Raw genomic sequence first — 19,776 nt, 5'->3', positions numbered from 1 at the left:
ATTTAGAGACCGAGTCTCACTGAGTTACTTAGTGCCTTGCTTTTGCTGAGACTGTCTCTGAACTTATGATCCTCCTGCCTCAGCCTCCAGAGCCACTAAGATCACAAGCATGTGCCACCACAACTGGCCATAAAATAAAATTTTTTAATTTCACAAATAACTGTGACTTCAAGCCTAGAGTAAATTAACAGGATATCTGGGTGACATAACTAATGGAAATAGGGTTTCTAAAGGCTGGGAATGTGGCTCAGTGGTAGAATGCTTGCCTAGCATACACAAAGCTTTGGGCTGGATCCCCAACACTGCAAAAAATAACAACAATAATAGTAATGATAATGATGAGAAGGAGGAGGAGGAGGAAGAAAAGGAGGAGAAGTAGAATAGGAAAGGGCTTCTATTTCCAGTTAGTTTAAAAGGAAAAGATAGAGCCATATGTGGAAGAAAAAGAACACTACAAAAGAGGTCAATTCTAGTTTAGATAAGTGAAGACGATGGGCTCAGGCCTGTAATCCCAGTAACTAGGGAGGCAGAGTCAGGAATATCTCAAGTTCAAGGCCAGCCTCAAAAACCTAGTAAGACTCATGTCTACAAATAAAAAGGACTGGGGTTGTAGTGGTAGAGCACCCCTGTATTCAATCTCAGTGAAGGATGGGAGAAGGGAAGAGGAGGAGTTGTTTTAATCCTCCATTTAGAGAAGCTATATTCACTAAGGTATAGTTGACAAAACAGTGTATATTTGCAATGTACAAAGTGATTTTTTAATATGTCTATGCACTGTGAAATGCTTAAATATAGCTAACTGACATATCCATCACTTTACATACTTATTTTTTGTTGTGAATACAAGAAAGTTGTGGAAGAAAAAAAAAATTAATAAGTTATTTGATTCAACAAGACAAAGAAGGCTAAAACCCAAGGGCATGTTGAGCAGAAGCCCCGAGCAAACTGAACTGTCCATCAGAAAAACTCAGAATGACTCTGAAAGGGGGATCAGAAGGTAGGGCTGGGAAAAAGAGAGAGAGAGAGACAGAGAGAGAGAGAGAGAGAGAGAGAGAGAGAGAGAGAGAGAGAGAGAAACACTCCAGTCTGATTCCCAGCAGCTACTGGGCAGAAAATGGGAGTTCTCTCTCTAAAAAGATTAGTAAATAGACTATGAACTTAGGAACAACTAGGGGCAACCCACCTGTCTAAAAAATATTGGAATTAAGATAAATATTCTGAAGGTGTCCCCACTCAGCCCCCAAACACTGCAGTCAGACTGATAAGCCATGTCCACGAGAAAAACTACATTTACTGACTGCTAGCAGGGCCGTCTCTAAAAAGTTGGGTCCCTGGCTAATCACTTCATAATGAAGACTACCAGGCAGGGAACCAGGCACACACCTATAATCCTTGCTACTTGGGAGGCTGAGGCAGGAGGATGGCAAATCATGCAGCCTCAGCAATTTAGTGAAACCTGCCTCAAATTTAACAAATGGAAAGGGCTGGGAGTATAACTCAGTGGTGAAGTGCCCCTGGATTCAATCCCCAGTACCACAATAAATAACAACTACCACCAGTAACTTTCAGAATTTGCACTTTGGCAAAGTCAGCTTTTGGTTTTTCAGAGGCTCACTCCTGAATATGTGTAAAAACCCTTGTATATTTAAAGAAACTCCCTAAATGAAAGACCAAAACAAATAAATAAAGGTATTTTAAGGAAATTGAGAGAGTAAAGGAAGCTGAATAAACTTTTTTAAAACTTTATAATTAACATACTCAGGAGTTATTCCATCTATAAAACAAAAAAAATACAAGAGTATTAAAAAGTAACATTCAGATAAAAAAATTTAAAATGACGGCAAAAATATAGAACTAATTAGAAGGCCAAGACACTTATCAGAAAGTAAACCAAGAGACAAACAGATGGAAAATATAAAAGATGAGAAAATTATAGAACTTTTCAGTCCAGAAGTCCCAACACAGTAAGTTTCAAGACAGATCTGGTGGTGCAGGCCTATAATCCTGGCATTCAGGAGGCTGAGAAAGGAAGATGGCAAGTTTGAGCCCAGTCTCAGCAACTTAGTAAGACCCTAAGCAATTTGGCAAGACCCTGTCTCAAAATAAAAGATAAAAAGGGCTGGGTAGGGGCTGGGATTGGAGCTTAGTGATAGAGCGCCTGCCTAGCATGTGTAAGGCACTGGGCTTGATCCCTGGTACCATATAAAAATAAACAAATAAATTTTTTTTTAAAGTATTCTGTCCATCTACAACTAAAAAAAAAAAAAAATCTCAGTACCAAAATAATAAATAAATAAATAAATAAGTTCCCGAGAGAAAGAATAGGGGAAGCTAAGAGTAAGACAGAGGAGAAAAAGATCAGTTAAAAATTAAGAAAATCTTCCAGAAGTGGGGGGGGGGAAATGTTTCTAAATTGAAAAGGCCCTCAGAATTCCCAGAATAACAGATACAATAAGGCCCAGAGTGAATCAGGTTACCGTAAAATTTCATAACATCTCTAGGGAGGCAAAAAGAATCAAGAATCAGAATAGCATTAGACTTCTCATTGGGAGCAACAGAAGGTAGACGTCAACAGAGCAATGCCAACTCAGAGAAAATAGTCTTCAATCTAGAATTCTATAACCAGAAAAACTATAAATCAATGATTGGGTAATTTTTTCTTAAATGAATAACTTTCGTACCTGCAGATTTACAAACAATGTACATCCCATGCATGGTTTCCTCCAGAGCTTCTAGAAGAGGTGGCTCCACAAAATTAAGTAGAAATGACAAAGGAGGAAGATATGAGGTCCAGGAAACATTGGGATTGGGGGTGGTACCATTTTCAACATAGGAAGGCAAAGGAAATACCTAGGACATGGGAGAAAGTAGATCCCAGGATGAGAACTATGCAGCTCTAGAGAATAGCTTATCATAAAATTTCTGAACAGGGCTGGGGATGTAGTTCAGTGGTAGAGTGCTTGCCTGGCACATGTGAGGCTTGTCTAGCACTGTGTTTGATCCTCAGCACCACATAAAAATAAATGGATAAAATAAGGATATTGTGTCCATCTACATTTAAAAAATAGTTTTGAAAAATTGCAGAACAATCGGTTTGCTTCACATTTTGGTCAGAAATGAAAACACATTTTTAAAAAAACAACTATATTGCATCCTTAGGGAAAGGAAGCACATATACTTCATGCCTGTTGGAACAGGTGAAGATCATTCTGAGTCAGTCACTGACCCATTTCTGAAGACTGAAACAAGAAAGAGCAGAACCTACGCACAAACCAGAAACAACTGCTGCCCAGCTTCCTCTAAGACCCCAACAACTGACATCTGAATTACAAAATATGCTGTTCTCTATATCTCCAGATACTTTCAAAATTAAGAAAGCTATATTCTGTATTGCCTTTTCATAGCAAAATGAGGGATAAAGTATTTGCTATCATCCACTAATAATGAAGGAGTATTAAAACCATACTTATTAATCACATGTTAGGGTCATTGTGAGAAGGCAGATAGAAGGTGTGGCTTGTTATTTACTCCATTTTCTGACATCTAAGTAAACTGCAAACACAGAAATAGCAAACTCTGGTTTTGTTTGTTATTTTTTGACATTCTATTCATTTCTGACCATGAAAATTTTTTTTAAAGCTAAGCCATACCAAAGCTACCTTGGTAAACACATTTGCCCCCCATTTTTCAGCATAAATGAAGATAAGAATAGATTACTAGCAAAGTATTTTAACTACAGCATACCAATAGTTTTTAAATAGAATGTTAAACATCTTTTTGTTTCATGGTCTCCTAAAATCTGGAATAAAAATCTACTTTATGCTGTTTAAATTTTCTTTTGTTTTTGTTTTTGAGACGGGAGGGGGGGTCTCAAAATATTGCTCCATCTGACCTTGAATTTGTAGGCTCAAAAGATGCTTGTTTTAGCCGGGCACAATGTCACACACCTGTAATCCCAGTAACTCAGGAGACTGAGGCAGGAGGACTGTGAGTTCAAAGCCAGCCAGCCCCAGCAACTTAGCAACTCCCTGTCTCAAAATAAAACATAAAAAGCTTAAGAATATTGGGCTGGGGGTGTGGCTCAAGCGGCAGCGCGCTCGTCTGGCATGCGTGCTGCCCGGGTTCGATCCTCAGCACCACATACCAACAAAGATGTTGTGTCCGCCGAGAACTAAAAAATAAATATTAAAAATTCTCTCTCTCTCTCTCTCTCTTTCTCCCCTCTCTCTCTCTCTCTTTCTCCCCTCTCTCACTCTCTCTTTAAAAAAAAAAAAAGAATATGGCTCAGTGGTGAAGCACTCCTGGGTTTAATCCCTGGTACCAAAAAAAAAAAAAAAAAAAAAGAGAGAGAGAGAGAGAGAGAGAGAGAAAATCCTTGTTTTAGTCAGTTTTGCATTGCTTCTACCAAAGTAACCTGACAAGGACAACTTATAGAAAGGAAAGTTTATTTGGGGCTCATGGTTTCAGGTCTCAGTGCATTGCTCTGAGTCCCAAAATGAAGCAGGACATCATGGCCAAAGAGCAAGGCCAAGGAAAGAAGTTCACCTAAAGGTGGCTAGAAAGGAGACAGAGGGAGAGAAGGGCCATAGGGAAGAGGCACAGTGGGCATGCCCCCAGTGTCCCACCTCCTCCAACTCATCCTACCTGCCTGCAGTTAACACCCAGTCAGGCCATTTAAACTGGGATGGGCTGACAGGTTACAGCTCTCCCAATCTAACCATTTTACCTCTGGCTATTCCTGCATTAACACAGAAGCTTTCAGGAGACACCTCATAGCTCAGTCTCCTGAGTTAGTGGAACTACAGGCACATACCACTATGCCCAGCTTTCTTTTTTGTAAAGTCTGATAACATACATTATTATCTTACAAAATATATGTATATCCCAAATTTCCTCTAGCTTTATAAACAAAAAAAAAAAATAGCTGGATGTGGTGGTGCATTGTCTGTTATAATCCCAGCTACTTGGGAGGCCAAGGCAGGAGGAAAGTTGGAGGTCAGCCTCAGCAACTTAGCAAGATCTTTTCTGGAAATAAAAAAGAGCCAAGTACATTCCAGCTGTTTGGAAAACTCAGGTAGGAGGATCACAAATTTGAGGCCAGCTTCACCAACTTAGAAAGCTCTATCTGAAAATTTGAAAAGTGTTGAGGATGTTAGAGCATTTGCCTGGCATGTGAGAGATCCTAATTTCAATCCCCAATACCACAAAAAGATAAAACAAATAAAATTTAAAAAGCTGGGGATGTAGCTCAGAGGTAGAGTACCCCCAGGTTCAACCCCAGTTCTATAACAATAAATAAAAATTTTAAGAAATACTATTCACTCTTTCATGCTTATAGATGGAATAACTTGACTTTGCAAAAAGATGCCAAGTCTTGCTAAATCAATCTAAAAGCACAATCTCAATCAAAATTACAAAAGGGAACTAAGTCTCAGTGGTAGAGCGTTTGCTTAGCGTGCAAGAGGCCATGGGTTCAATCACAGGAAGAAAAGGAGAAAAATTGTTCCATATACATTAAAAACTTAATGAGAAAAGTAAAACTATAAAGCTAAAAATAATAAATAATCTGAGAGACCTAAGTCCAAGGAGCACTAATAAGGAAAATAGATATTAAGGCTAAAAAATTATGGATTCAACTACATGAAAAAATTAATAATGATACCCAAGGAAATGATATTCACATGATTCAAAACCAACCAGGGATTTTATATTCATAAAAAATCAACAAGAAAAATCAACCTCGTTGATTCTATGAGTCAACAAGAAAAACTCGGGAAACAAGATACGAAGAGGCAATTCACATAAAAGCAGCAAACAGCTAACTAGAATATGAAGAAATGCTCAAATTCAATGATAATTAGAAATACATATTGAGACAGTATTAAATGGCAAAAATGTTTTCTAAATGTGGACAATACCAAGTTTTAAAGGTTATAGGAACACAATGCTTATCGGGTGTACACTACACAATCATTCAGCACCTAATAGCACTTACATCATAATGGCCCTCCTGAGTCTGCATCCCGGAAATTCTCAATATGTTCATAATGGACACTGGTAGCATTGTTTGTGGCAGCCTGTGTGTCCACTGCTATGGGAATGGATGCACCCCATAGAATACTATGCTACAGTTAGGAACAATCAGCAAAAACTATATTCAGCATAAATAGATCTAAAAACAGTGCTGAGTGAAAAGATTAAAAATCTGAGTAGGATCTATGGCATTTTTATGTGGAGAATTCTACAGCCAAATTCTACGAAAGTATGGTGTAACGAGCTATTTTATAATTAAAGATACAAAAAAAATCACTAAGTATTTTACTTTAAAAAAAAAAAACTGAGCTGGGGATGTGGCTCAAGCGGTAGCGTACTCGCCTGGCATGCGTGCAGCCAGGGTTCGATCCTCAGCACCACATACCAACAAAGATGTTGTGTCCGCCGAGAACTAGAAAATAAATATTAAAAATTCTCTCTCTCTCTCTCTCTCTCTCCCCCCCCCTCAAAAAAATAAAAAATAAAACAATAAAAAAAAACAATTTAATTTTATTTATTCATTTTTACATAGTGCTGAGGATCGAACCTAGGGCCTCACATATGCTAGGCAAGTGCTCTACAGCTGAGCCACAACCCCAGCCCCTCACTAAGTATTTTACAAAGATACATATAGAATCAAGGACAAATATCAGACACATTAGAGAGTGTGCCTGTGAGGTAGGGGAGAGAAATGGGCATAAGACAGAGCTGAACAGAAGATCTCTGAACAACGATGCCAGACTGTACCCAAATCAAGGAATATGAAGTCCATATTCACAAATGATACTTTTCATTCATGCATACATTAAATACTCAATTAAAACTTACTGAATACCTCATGAGTGCCAAGAACTATCTTTGAACAGAAACTTTTCTTATATCTGAAGGCTTTTTTTTAAAAAAAAAAAACCTCAAAAGATATTCTTTTGGGGGGGGAGGTCAGTTTTCTGGGTACTGAATCCAGAGGCACTTCACCACTTAACTATATCCCCAGACCTTTTTATTTTTTACCTTTAAGACAGGGTCTCTGGACTGTAGTTGTGGCCCAGTGGGAGAGCACTTGCCTAGCATGTGTGAGGCACTGAGTTCGATTCTCAGCACCGAGTATAAGTAAATAAACAAAATAAAGGTCCATCAACATCTTAAAAAAAAAAAAAAAGACAGGGTCTCACTAAGTTGCTTAGGGCCTTGCTGTATTGTTGACACTGGCAAACTTGTAATCCTCCTGCCTCAGCTTCCTGAGCCACTGGCATGAGCCAAAAGATATTCTTTAACTTACATTAGAATATATAGAATATTTTTATAAAACCTTTTTTAAAAAATCAAATGAATTACACCTGAAGTTCTGTAAAGGATAAGTCCAGATACAAAAAAGCCTCTAAAACTCCACATAAATAACACTGTCACTGATATAGTTTAGATGTGGTATCCCCCCAAAAGCTCACATATGAGACAATGTAAGAAGGTTCAAAGAAATGATTGGGTTGTAAGAGTCTTAACTCGATCAGTGATTTAATCCCCTGATAGGGATTTACTGAGTGGTAATTGAAGTGGTAGGGTGTGGCTGGAGGAGGCAGGAATTGGGTATATCTGTCGAGTGGGCTGGTCAGTCCATCTGCTTTCTGATCACCATGTAAGCTGCTTCCCTCTGCCACACTCTTATGCAATGATGTCCTGCATCACCTTGAGCTCCACGGACTTGGACTTCTGAAACCGTGAGCCCACAAATAAACTTTTCCTCTTGTACAGTTGTTCTGGTCAGCTCCTTTAGTCACAGCAGCAAAATAGCTGACTAAAACAGCCACATTTTAGTCCACAGATAAGACATCTTTTTTCATGGTTTTCAATGGTAAAACAATTATTTTATGAAGGAGGAAGTCTCTTTATTTGCTTGGTTTAATTTTCCCCCAAAGATATTTCAACTGCTCAGGAACTTCTCACCAGATTTATGTTTTCTTAAAGATTTCACAAGCAGACTGCTGGCTGCCAATGTAGGTGTTGTAGTTAATATGCTCATTACACCACCCTGCTAATGAAAACTGATTAACATGCAATGTGACTGTCTATCCCACATTCCCTGGGCACAGAAAATGAATGGCATTTTCCAAAAAAAAAAAAAAGGTATTTGTCTCCTCTCCCCTTTTAAACACGAAATGACACAAATCCTAAATGTTAACTCATATATATAATATTGATAAAGAAAACTAATAGCAACGTATAAGATATTATATGCCTAATAAGATAAATTGCAATACTTTAGTATTTCAAAGTTTAATAGTAAGTGTCAGTAGGTAGGAAGATCCAAAGGTGAAGAATATTTAGGCCAACCACCAATATTATTTGAAAAACTTTAAACTACATGATCTGGCCAGCCATGGTAGTGCACACCTGAACTCCCAGCACCTCAGGAGGCTGAGGCAGGAAGACTACCAAATTCAAGGCCAGTTTCAGCAATTTAGCAAGGTCTTAAGCAATTTAGCAAAGCCTATCTCAAAATAAAAATAAAAACGGCTTGAGATGTGGCTTAGTGGCAGAGCACCCTGGGTTAAATTCCTAGTACCAAAACTACATGATCTGTCAGTGGGGGTCAATGGAACCATCACTGTACATGACAAAAGGTAATAGTAATTTACACTGGTTTACAAAAGATAATAATTCTCAATGGGTGGTACTGTCTGCCGGAAACTATTCACACATTTTATTTGCATTATTTAAGTGATTCCTCACAACTATCCAACAGACTAGGTACTAATTATTATCCCATTTTACAGATCATTTTTTGAATCAAATGCAGGTTTCTCTACCATTACCTTTAAAACCTCCACCAATTGGCCTTAACTTCTACTATATGCCCTCTTTCTGCCATTTCAGTCCTCATTTCTGTCTCAAAACCTTGACTTAGTATTCACATAAATGAAACAGCTCTTTACTTGGCTGATCTCTTTCTTATCTACTACTACAGGAAGTTCTTTCATAAAAATGTTCTCAGTTAAATGACCCATCCTGTGCTTGTTAAAATTAAGCACCAAAAGTATACAGAGTAAAAAGTGAACTTAACATTTTACAAAAAAAAAAAAAAAGGAGTATTCTATATTGTTCTACAACATGACCCTCTCTTTTTTTTTCTTTCTTTCTTTTTTTGGTGGTACTGGGGACCAAACCCAGGAACTCATGCATGTTAGGCAAGCATTCAATCACTGAGCTACATTCCCAGCCCCCTTTTTTTTTATTTTTAGTTGTAGATGGACACAATACCTTTATTTATCTTATGTAATGCTGAGGATTGAACCCAGTACTTTACACATGCTAGACAAGTGCTCCACCACTGAGCAGGATCTCATTGACTGGCCTCAAATTTATAACCCTCTGGACTCAGCCTCCCTGGTAGCTGGGATTACAGGCATGTACCAGTACCTGGCTGTAATGTAACTTTTAAAAATAAATTAGTGGCATCTTTCCACATGAACAAATAGAGATCTATGCATTTGGAAAAGCTAAATGGTGTTCTGTGTGGACCTATCATACGTTGTTTAATTAATCTCTGACTGACGAACATCATCTGTTATAACCAGCAATGCTGGAAAGAAAAACTTTATATTCCTATTTTTCACACAAGTGTATGTTATTTAGGACAAATTCCTAGAAGCAGATATGTACATTTTAAGTTCCAACAGACATTGCCAAATTTACTTCCAAGAAAACTTATATCCCTGCCAATGTCCCTACATCCCATCCACTATTAACTAACATCAATTTTTAAAATTTTCCTCAATCTGATAAGTAAAATAGTATAATTACATGTTTCATTTTATACTTATTTAAATGATTGGGATTACTGAATTTAGAGGTCAGGTATATTTTGAATTTATTATTAGTTGTACACTAAGCTAAACTGCCTATGGAGAAAAAAATTCAAAAATCACATTAACAGTATGTTTGGGAAGACTGTTAATGTCTAACCAATTTGGGTTTTGAGCACAATGATGCCAACTAAAAATGAGACAGATGTCTTAAAATACACTTGAAATACATTGCTATAAGCTCTTCAGAGCTATGATATACACTGTAGAAACATTTCTTTTAATAATATAGCACATGGATAGTCATGTATTCACTTTCTCAATTGTATTTACAACACCCTCTGATTAGTTCACTTTGATAATATTTCACTTTTTTAATATACAGTGTTGTTTATTAATATGACATTTGACCTCTTTAGATGTTACAAGGTACAAAGGTACAATTGGTACTCAGCTATGGGCATCCAATAAAAATAAGACATAGGTGGCTGTATTAGAATATAGAAAAAGGAGAGAGAGTAAGAGAAGTAAATGTTAGCAAGAGCCACATGAATGTTCTAGACATTTTGGTTTATAAAAACAAAACACCAGCACAGCACCAGATACTCTATAAATGCATGTATAAATGAGATGACTATTGTGCCTGAGTGCTGATTCACTGTAAAGGGCTCCATGTCTATTGACTATAACGCTATTAGCAATGACGGCTGAAATGAGCTATTCACACATTTTCTTACCTGATTTTCTTTGTGGCCATCTCCAGGTAACAAATTTTGTCAAGGAAAATTTAATTAGCTCTAACAGGAATTTTGACCTTATTATCCTGATAAATTAGTATCCACAACTGCAAAAATAAGTACCACACAAATTATCTGGCATTGTAGAACATTTTGGATTCAAAACAAACCAGTAAAATTCTATCTACCCTTACTTAGTAATTTTCAACTGAAATTCATATTCACAAAACAAACTGATCCTTACTACTATTTAAAAGTCAAATGCCCTTGCTGTTTTAATATGCCCACATGGCTCATCCAAGTGAGCATATGACAGATGCAACACATCTTTCCCACATCAGACTGAAGAAAGAGAGAGCAGGAGACAGGAAAGAACAGGACCCCAATGTGACAAAATGTTAAAACCAAGCTATAAATTATCTTCTGGTCACTCTCAGCTGTATTTTGAAAAATCCGACACAAAGGTAGGACCTCCCCTTCCTTTGGAGAGATATAGAGTGTTATAGAAAAGCATCTCCTAACTAGCAAAGAACTGCTGTCCCATCAATCACACAACTTCCCCAGCAAGAGAAACACTGCTGGGTGGGTTCTAAAAACAATGCCTGGGTCTTCACATTCTGATGGGAGGGAACAGTGAAGACCAGCTTCCTGGGCTCTAAACTATGCCAGACTGCCCTGCTAATCCTCCCCAAATCCCACAATGTGGGGGTGGGGGTAGGGGACAGAATTGAAAACCCCAAACTGAATCAAGGGCAACAGCTCTAGGTTACAGAAGGTCCTAATATTCCTGTTTGCAGAGTAGATGGTGGAGATGGGGAAACACATACACAAAAGCCTTTAAAAACACAATATAAAAATGCATTTTATCCCTGATCCTTCGATGTGCTAACCAACATCTGCCCCCAATCATTTGCCAGCCCTGGGTGCATGGAAGGCATGGAGTAGCAGGCATTTTCACACAGTGAGGCTGGAAGAGATGCTACTAGAGTGTAAATTACTAATTAGCTCAAAAGAAGACAAAGAGAGAAAATACCTGTCACAGAATGGTGTTTACAACTTGACATATAATAAAAACAACCCTGAACATTTCAGAAGAGTGAAATTTCCAGAATTCTATTAACATGTGAATGGAAAAGGAACAGTATTATAGTCTTTAAAAACTGCCCATGTCTCAGAAACAATAACGCATGACTAGAAACAATGCTTTCCAAATAATTTGTAATTTTCTCGTCCTTATGAAAGGGAAGTGTTTTTAATTATTACAATCAGCTTTAATAAGGAGCTATATTTCATAGCTTGATAATAGCTTAAACGGGGAGAAAAGGAAAAGCAGCCCACAAGTATTGTATTTTACATTTGTCAGAATACTGCTAATATTCCTTTTGCTTAAATTGGACAAGCCTTTCTGTAGATCACAACTTTATCAAATAGATAGGCTATCATTTTAATTAGGATTTGTAGATGACTGGAGGTGGGTCAGTTAATTTCCTTATATGACATCAATCAAAAAGACTCAAAAATTTAGATTTTGAAGGCAGGCATGGAATGTTAAGATATTTTTATTGATCCTCTCCTTATCCATATTACCTCATCAAATACTACTATTTAGTAACCCCAATCAACATACTTAAAGCAATACATTTTGCACTTTGATCTTTTCTAGCTCTTTGAAACTACATAATGATCCCCTAAATACATTATTTTACCTAAATATTTTTTGGTAATAGTATTGAGGGGCTCTGTGGCTCCTGTTTCTCAAACAATAATCACCCATTCATCATCAATAGCTCATATGGCCTAAGGACACACCATGCCTGGTGCTAGAAAGATTGTCAATAGAGGGGTACAACACAATTTGTTACTGATGGGAGGAGCCAACATATCTGTCATTCACAGGTGAAAGAATCTTTCTTTTTTTTCAGAATGTACTGAAAACAACAGACTACACAATCATAAAATCCACACTAAACCCAATCTTGACATGCCTTTGTTTTAAGTGCTTGATAAATCAAACACACACCAAACTTTCCAATATCTAGTACTCAAAAAACATTCTTACTCCATTTGCACTTTCTCCAATTTTATTTGTTTAAAAGTCCTTACACAGAGAAAATGATAAAATGAATGGGGCAAAATCACAAGTGGTAGTTTTGAGTAAAGGTATTCAGAAGTTTTTTGTATCATTTTTCCATAAGTAATAAAATTAAACTGTAATAAAATTAAGTCATTAAAAAAATAGAGTATCAACAACAGAAGCTCCCTTTCACAGAGTTGTTTCTGGTTTCAAACCACTCACATACTTAGCTAATATGACCACTCAGTAGTTCTAAGTGATTTTTTAAAATGAGATTGATTTACTTAACCAAATTAAAGCATGAATAAATGTACTTAGTAGATTATGTACACAGGCATAAAGAAAGAGAATATAGGAAAAATTTTTTTTAAAAAAATTTTTTAAGTTACCGAAAGGCTGGGGTTGTGGCTTAGAGGTAGACAGCTCATCTACCATGTGTGAGGCCCTGGGTTTGATCCTTAGCACCACATAAAAATAAAATAAAGGTATTGTGTCCAACTACAACTAAAATAAAAATATTTAAAAAATTTATCAAAAAAAAAAAGCAAAAGAGAGAGAATATAGCCAAAAAAAAAAAAAAAAACAGGATCTAAAAAGATTTTACTTATGTATATCTGCACTTAAATCTAAGCTCCATTTTTCCTCAAACAGCAATAGTCTTTCCACTGCAAACCAATTACAGTGTATAAGTGCAGGGCCTATTATAGCTAAAAAAGTAGGCAGAAAATACGCAATGCAGTAGGCATTTTAAAACTGATTTGATTTTATTTTATTTCATTCTGGACTTTGATGTCATCTATTCATTATACACAGTTCTCATGGTATTTGTCACAGGTTCCCTACTTAGAAAGGAAGTAAGAAAAGTTTAAAAACAGAACCACCTTAATAATTTAAGGACTGGCAAAAAAAAGACCCATTAAGAGGTGAACAAAACCAGCACTGTTAAACCTGGAGAAGAGATGGCAAAGGATGACCACAAGTCAAGTGGCAGTAATACTGGAGCACAGACTCTGCCAGTAAAAAGCCAAGGTTGGAATCCCATCCTCACTTCTTGGTAGAATTCTATCTTTTGAACTAAAATAAAAATTAAGGGATGAAGGTATAGCTCAATGTTAAAGGGCATGTGTGAGACCTTGGGTTCAATGCCCAGTGCCAAAAATTAAATAAAGAATAAATGTACCATTAGGCTAATATTTGAGCAAAAAATAATAATAATAATAATCTGTTTGTACTAATAGATTTTCAACTACTGAACAAGTAGCTACAGGGAAGTCTTAGGTAATAACCTTGGGCAAGTCATTAAATCTCAAAGATCCTCTGCTTCATCGCACATAAAATGAGAACAGTAATAGTAGCTAACTCAAAGGACTGCTGTGAGGAGTAAATGAATTACAACTTGCAAAGCGCTTACAACAGGGTCTGGCACTAAAGCATTATGCATGTGCTAGCTATTATTATGAAGTTCAAGAAGAGCTAAAGAGCTAAAGTAATATAGTAAGCAGCCATTTTTAATTAAAAATTGAGAAAGGAGCAAAAGGAAATAAATACAAATATAGTATTAACTGTGTGTTGCTTAGACAGAAGATAGACCCTCCTGATAGAAAAAAAAAATGACTAAAACCCAGAAGAAATTATCTACAAAGGTTGTCACATTACCACTGAAGATTTATAAGAAAATAGGATAAATTTTCATCTACCTGGGATGATTTAAGTGGGATATTGACTGAAGTTGCAGGATAAACTAGAGGTCCTTTCAGGGTCTCTTCCCATCCAAAGACTCTATGATTAATCAGAAAAACATTTACTTATGTACAACCTACTCATACAAATATAAATCTAATAGTTTTTTTCTTAGAAAATAAGATTATAACCAAAATTAAGTTGAGTAGAATTCTACTTGATGAACAAAGAAAATACAGATTAAATTTATCACTGGTGACCTTATTGATTAATAGTTATTATCTGAATTAAAAGATCATCCATTCTCAGCTTGAGAAATATCAAATGAAAAATAACCATTCACAATAATAATCAGTGGTTTAGCATACCATGGTAGCACACAGAAACAAAGGTAAGACACAAATGAACTCTTTCCTTTACTTGATCTTATAATTTATATTTTATTTTTACCACTATCAAATGTCTCAGATAATTTATGTAAAGAAATCAAGTTTAAAATAATTACATTATAAAAATGGCAATACCATACATAGTACCACACACTAATACCAGCCCAAACACATCTACAAAGAAAGGAATATGCACACACCTCAGACAGGTGCCTTCTATCAAACTTATTATTCATCTTGAAAGTTAACATATTCAGACTAATTCTCTCAAAAATTAGCAGCAAAAATAGTAGTTTTTTAGAATCCCATTAAATTGCTAAGTCAATCTACTTACCTTGAACAGTTGCTTAATAGAATCCAGAAAACAAACCATGAACTAAGTACCATGCCACTAACACAGTTAAGAGCTAAATCCAGAGTTAAGATTCTAAATTTTTCCTATTAATAACCAGTGTTTCTGATAGTCACAAATCAAAACCTACTCTTTGCTAACTCTCACAAATGCCACAAACCTAATTTGTGCTATTTAGACACAAAACAGTAGTAATCCAAAATTTACACAATTTTGAAATAAGACTCCCCGCCCACCCCCAGTGCTTGGGATCAAACCCAGAGTCTCTACCACTAAGCTAGATCTCCAGCCCCTACACAACTCTGGAGAAAAATCATCTTTGGGTATCTGAATGTACACTAATGAAATAATCCCAAATAAGATTCTCTAGAACAGTTTGCATTTTTCCAAAGTACATTATATACCTTGGCACCATCAAATGCAAAGTTAGTATTCACTTATATTCTGAGTTAAACATAAAAGCTTCAAATCATTTAAGCAAAATACTATAACCCAAATTTGTCCCAAATTTCTTATCTTCCTCTTAATTTCCAAAAGTGTCTTACAAGTCAAAACTTCTAGAAAATCAGGCAGTGGAGCTATCCAAGGCATCAGTTTGTAGTATTATCTTGCAGAGATTTTTTTTTGTATAAAAATTACTCATAAATTCATTGTTTAACATAAAAGATAATTCCACTACTCTAAAATCCTCCACAACTCTGCAATTCTCCTTTCCTTTCATTTAGTGAAACCAGTGTACCAGAGTATGAAATGTCCCACACAGAGCTAAAGGCAGCTTAGGCACTCAATGCCCTCAAAGCCCTGGTTTAAATCTCTTTCCCAGTAAACTTCCTAGGTTGATTATCTGCCTCTCTATGAAATGATTTCTCAATATTCTCCAGTCACTGAAAACAAGCAGAAACCTGATTGATTACTGGAAAACAAAAAGATTCTCATGTTTCTCTATTCCAACAATAGTGCATTCTCTAGTGAAAACGGAAATGCTGGTGATAAAGCACCCTGCCCAGCACTTGTCAGGTACAACACTGCTACAACACCAAAACTATCACATTTCACAGGCACATTGTAAATAAACACAACCTATCCTCCCATTGTCACAGCATTAATGAAATGCAAAGATTTTCTGTATCCAAAGTTGACACTTTATCCTTCACACAAGAAGAAAATCAAATCAAAATGGGTCTCATCTTTTTCAAAGTGGACATGTAAGTTGAATTAAAAGCAATGAAAGATGGAAGTGGATTCAAAATTCCTTTAAGAGAGAAAGAGGTTTCTGGAATTTCCTACTTTTAAGGACAAAAGGACTCACACTTTCAACACACACTTCTCAATACAGAATTCCTTTCCTGCACCCCCTACCTTTAGCCATTTTCAGTTTTTATCCCTGTCTCTAGGTCCCCTTTCACTCACCATGGTTTCTCCTCTTCTGCACCCAAGGCCCCTACACTGGATCCTTCACCACAGAATTTGTGCCCTGACCCTAGCAGACCTTCTGAAGCATCTCCCGGGTCCAGATACATTCAATTCCCTCCCATCGAAATCTACCCGAGTTGTACATCCATCTACACTCCCCCAGCTTCCTTTAACCCGGTTCTCTTTCCTTAATCCCTATTCTATTCTTTAAATCCTGGGGCCCATCTCTTTCTTACTGCTCTCACCGTCTGCTTTTAGTCCTGTCTCTTCACCGCATTGTTTTTACCTTGGATCTTGCTGAACCTCTTAAATCAACACAATTCCTCGGCTATCCTGTCCCGGATCACCATCACTTCTTAAACCCTTACTCTAGTCTCCTTTCAGTTTTTCTAATCCTTTGGAATTGCCCTATAAACGCCCATCTCTCATCTTTCCTTTCACCCTTCTAGTGGGCTTATTCCCGACTCCACCTGGTTCTAGTCCAGGGTATGATTAGCTGCCCCTCGCTTTCCAGAATTCACACCCATCTCCCACCGACTAACCTTACCTTTCTCAGAACGCGCCAGTCATTCCCACCCCACCGCGGGTCCTAGCCCTTCAGCTCATCTCGCTCTGCACTAGTTCACACCCTTGTCACGTCTGGCTCTTATTCACTCTCTCTCCCATACTCCCAACTATTACCCCAGCTCTGCCCCTCCTTGTCTTCCACTTCCAACTCTTACCCCTGGACCCCTCACCCCAATACCACCCCCTCAAAGCCTTCCCCTTCAGACTCCCGATCTTGCTCCTAACCTCAGAATCCCTCTTGCCAGCCCTGGTCTCCTAACCTCATTCCCGGTCCGGCTTCCTCAACGCCCACCCTGGCTTTTGCCTCCTTCCTACCTCCTTGCCTGGCTTTTTTCACTCCTCCTCTCCCTGGCTTCTAACCCTTTCTCCTCTTAATCCTCCTCATCTCATTCTCAGCCCGGTCGCCCCGGCCGCCCCCGAACCTTGCTTCACCTCTCCCCTTCAGGCTTTTAACCCAAACCCAGTGGTCGCCCACCCCGCCAAAATAAAGCGCCCGCGCGCCCCGGCTCCAGCTCTCGCCTCCCGCCGGCCCCCGCCCCGGGCGCCCCCGGACCGCCGGCGCCGCGGTCCCGCCCCCTGTCGCCGCTCCTCCCGCCCGCGAGGCGCACGCCGCCTTTGTCGCCCCTCACCCGGTGTGTGAGGATTTTGCTTCTTTAAGGGGGAGGGCTAGTGTGCCGGAGATTGCTGTCCCCGCCTCCGAGTCCCAGAGTGGGCTCCCTGACCGTCGCGGCCTCCACGGCCCCCGTCCCCCACCCCCTGGAGCTACCCCCTTTGCTGCCTCCCCACCTCCTCCGCCCCCTCCCCGGCCCCCCTCTATTTACCGCCATCATCAGCACGCGCGAGCTGTCACCAGGGCGCGAGACAACCGAACTCGGCCCCGCCCCCTTGCCGCCCATTGGCCCGCCCGCCGGAGCCCCGCCCCTGAGCCCCGCAATGCGCCAACGGCGCAGCGTTGGGCCGCGACCCCGGCACCGGCACCCTCTCTGCAGGTTCCTGCCGACGGCGTAAAGTTTAGGGTCAGCCACAAACGCGCGGCCGACTCAAGCCTGGCGTAAGGGGCGGCGGCGTAGAAGAGCGCTGTGAATCGCCGGTCGAAGTTTGGTTGAAGCACAGGAGGGTAAATAAGAAGGTTTCCAGACAAAGAGACTCTTAAAGGTACAGAGTCTACTGTCCGTCCCTCCTCCTTAAAGGGCCAGAGATTCTCCCAAGCCCTTCTCCGCCCCCTTCTCCCCAGCCTTGCATCCCGGGGAACAGTAAAGGAATTTTACGTAGTTAGTTCCCCATACTTTTCGGCTGCCCTTTAACATCTCTCCCCACTGCAGAGGCAAAGCCTTTCTTTATATCCCGTCTTTGCATTTTTTGTTTTGTTATCTTTTAACTGTGCCCTTCCTAAAGAAGCAGCAGCCTGCGAACCGTGGGGTTTCCGTAGGCAGCTTTTGCAAAAGTTACTATTGGTTCCCAGACGAGCGAGCACGTGTCTTTGACTTTTGCCACTGATGACCCAGGCGGGATTCAGCTGTTTTACGGAAATACCCCCAAGGAAGACGCCCGCCAACCTGAACACCCTGGGTAGAAATTAAGCAGATCCAGATAGAGATAGTTGTGGTCTTGCTGGGCGCGATGACGCACGCCTGTAATCCTAGCTTAGGGAGGCTGAAGCAGGAGGATCGCAAGTTCAAGGCCATTCTCAGCAATTCTGTAAGGCCCTAAGCAACTTAGCGAGACCCTGTTTCAAAATTTAAAAAAGAAAAAGTAAAAAAAGCTGGGTTTGTGGCTCGGTGTTTAGGCGCCCCTCGGTTCAATTCCCAGTACAAAAACGTGCCGGGAGTGGAGGGGCGTTGCGGCTTTATGGACTTAGGGAGACCATGGGAAAAGAGTGGCCAGTTCTATAAAAGGCGCCCTTCCTGCGCAGTCTCCTGGGCGCATTGTCCTGACATAATTTACCGGGGCGGGGCGGGGCGGGGCGGGGAGGGGATGAAGTGGTGTCACACAAAATGAGACCAACAGTGTTACAATACCCAAGACAGGGCTAAGGCAGCAAAGACTTAGTAGAAAGGCAAGTACACATTATTAGCCACAGTGGTTCAAGGTTTCACATCTATAAATATGACACGGAAGCGAAAAAGCTGAAAAGGAAAAGAAAAAAAAAGAAGGGAAAACTACAATATCTGAAACCAAGTGCAGCTAACTGAAAGGATTTTCAAAGGTGAGTAAACTCGGGCATTTTGAAGAGGTTTGACAGTTGAGGATGTGAAATGGTTTGGTTTGGTGGGTGTTTGTCATGTGATTCAAAAGCTCAGAATCACAAGGTAGCACTTCTTTTATTGTCTACTGCCTTTTAACACTTATCTTTAAGGAATTCCTACATTATAACTTCTTCATCGTGTTTTCTCCTCTGACTTCCTCGATCCAAGAAAACTCTTGGAGAAGATTTTCACTCAGTATGTTAGTTCCCTAACAAGATACTTTTTTGAAATAATTTGGGACCACTTTTAACTTCTGATGGAAGGAGTACTCTCACAATAGCATTTTGGGGGAACACAGTCCCCAGGGCTGTGAGCATGCAGTAGATCACTGGGTCTAAAGCTGGCCTGGTAAACACAAGGGATCCCTGAGATCAAAACTAATTTCATAATAGTAAGAAGTATAGCCCTTTTTCCCTGGGATGACCCTGGCATTGATAATACACAGAAGTAACAATGGGTAAAAATCCTGCTGCCTAGAGGATCCC

General features: G+C 39.2%; 1 protein-coding gene across 23 annotated transcripts in view; it reads right to left on the bottom strand.

Annotated features, from left to right (window-relative positions):
- The window catches only part of Usp49 (ubiquitin specific peptidase 49), a 91,816-nt gene that overhangs the window by 65,575 nt on the left and 6,465 nt on the right, over positions 1–19,776 (bottom strand). For 6 of the 23 annotated variants that reach the window (XM_078020023.1, XM_078020017.1, XM_040282623.2 and 3 more), the window contains exon 2: positions 14,342–14,423. The exons of 2 other annotated variants lie outside the window; for them this stretch is intronic. The gene's annotated coding sequence lies outside the window, so the exon portion shown is untranslated. 15 more of the 23 variants (XM_078020028.1, XM_078020016.1, XM_078020019.1 and 12 more) reach the window with 10 other exon arrangements.

This window comes from Ictidomys tridecemlineatus, chromosome 8 (assembly GCF_052094955.1).
Source record: "Ictidomys tridecemlineatus isolate mIctTri1 chromosome 8, mIctTri1.hap1, whole genome shotgun sequence".
NCBI classification, from domain to species: Eukaryota; Metazoa; Chordata; class Mammalia; order Rodentia; family Sciuridae; genus Ictidomys; species Ictidomys tridecemlineatus.
The sequence above is the reverse complement of the archived record's forward strand: the minus strand, read 5'-3'. Positions and strand labels throughout refer to the sequence as shown.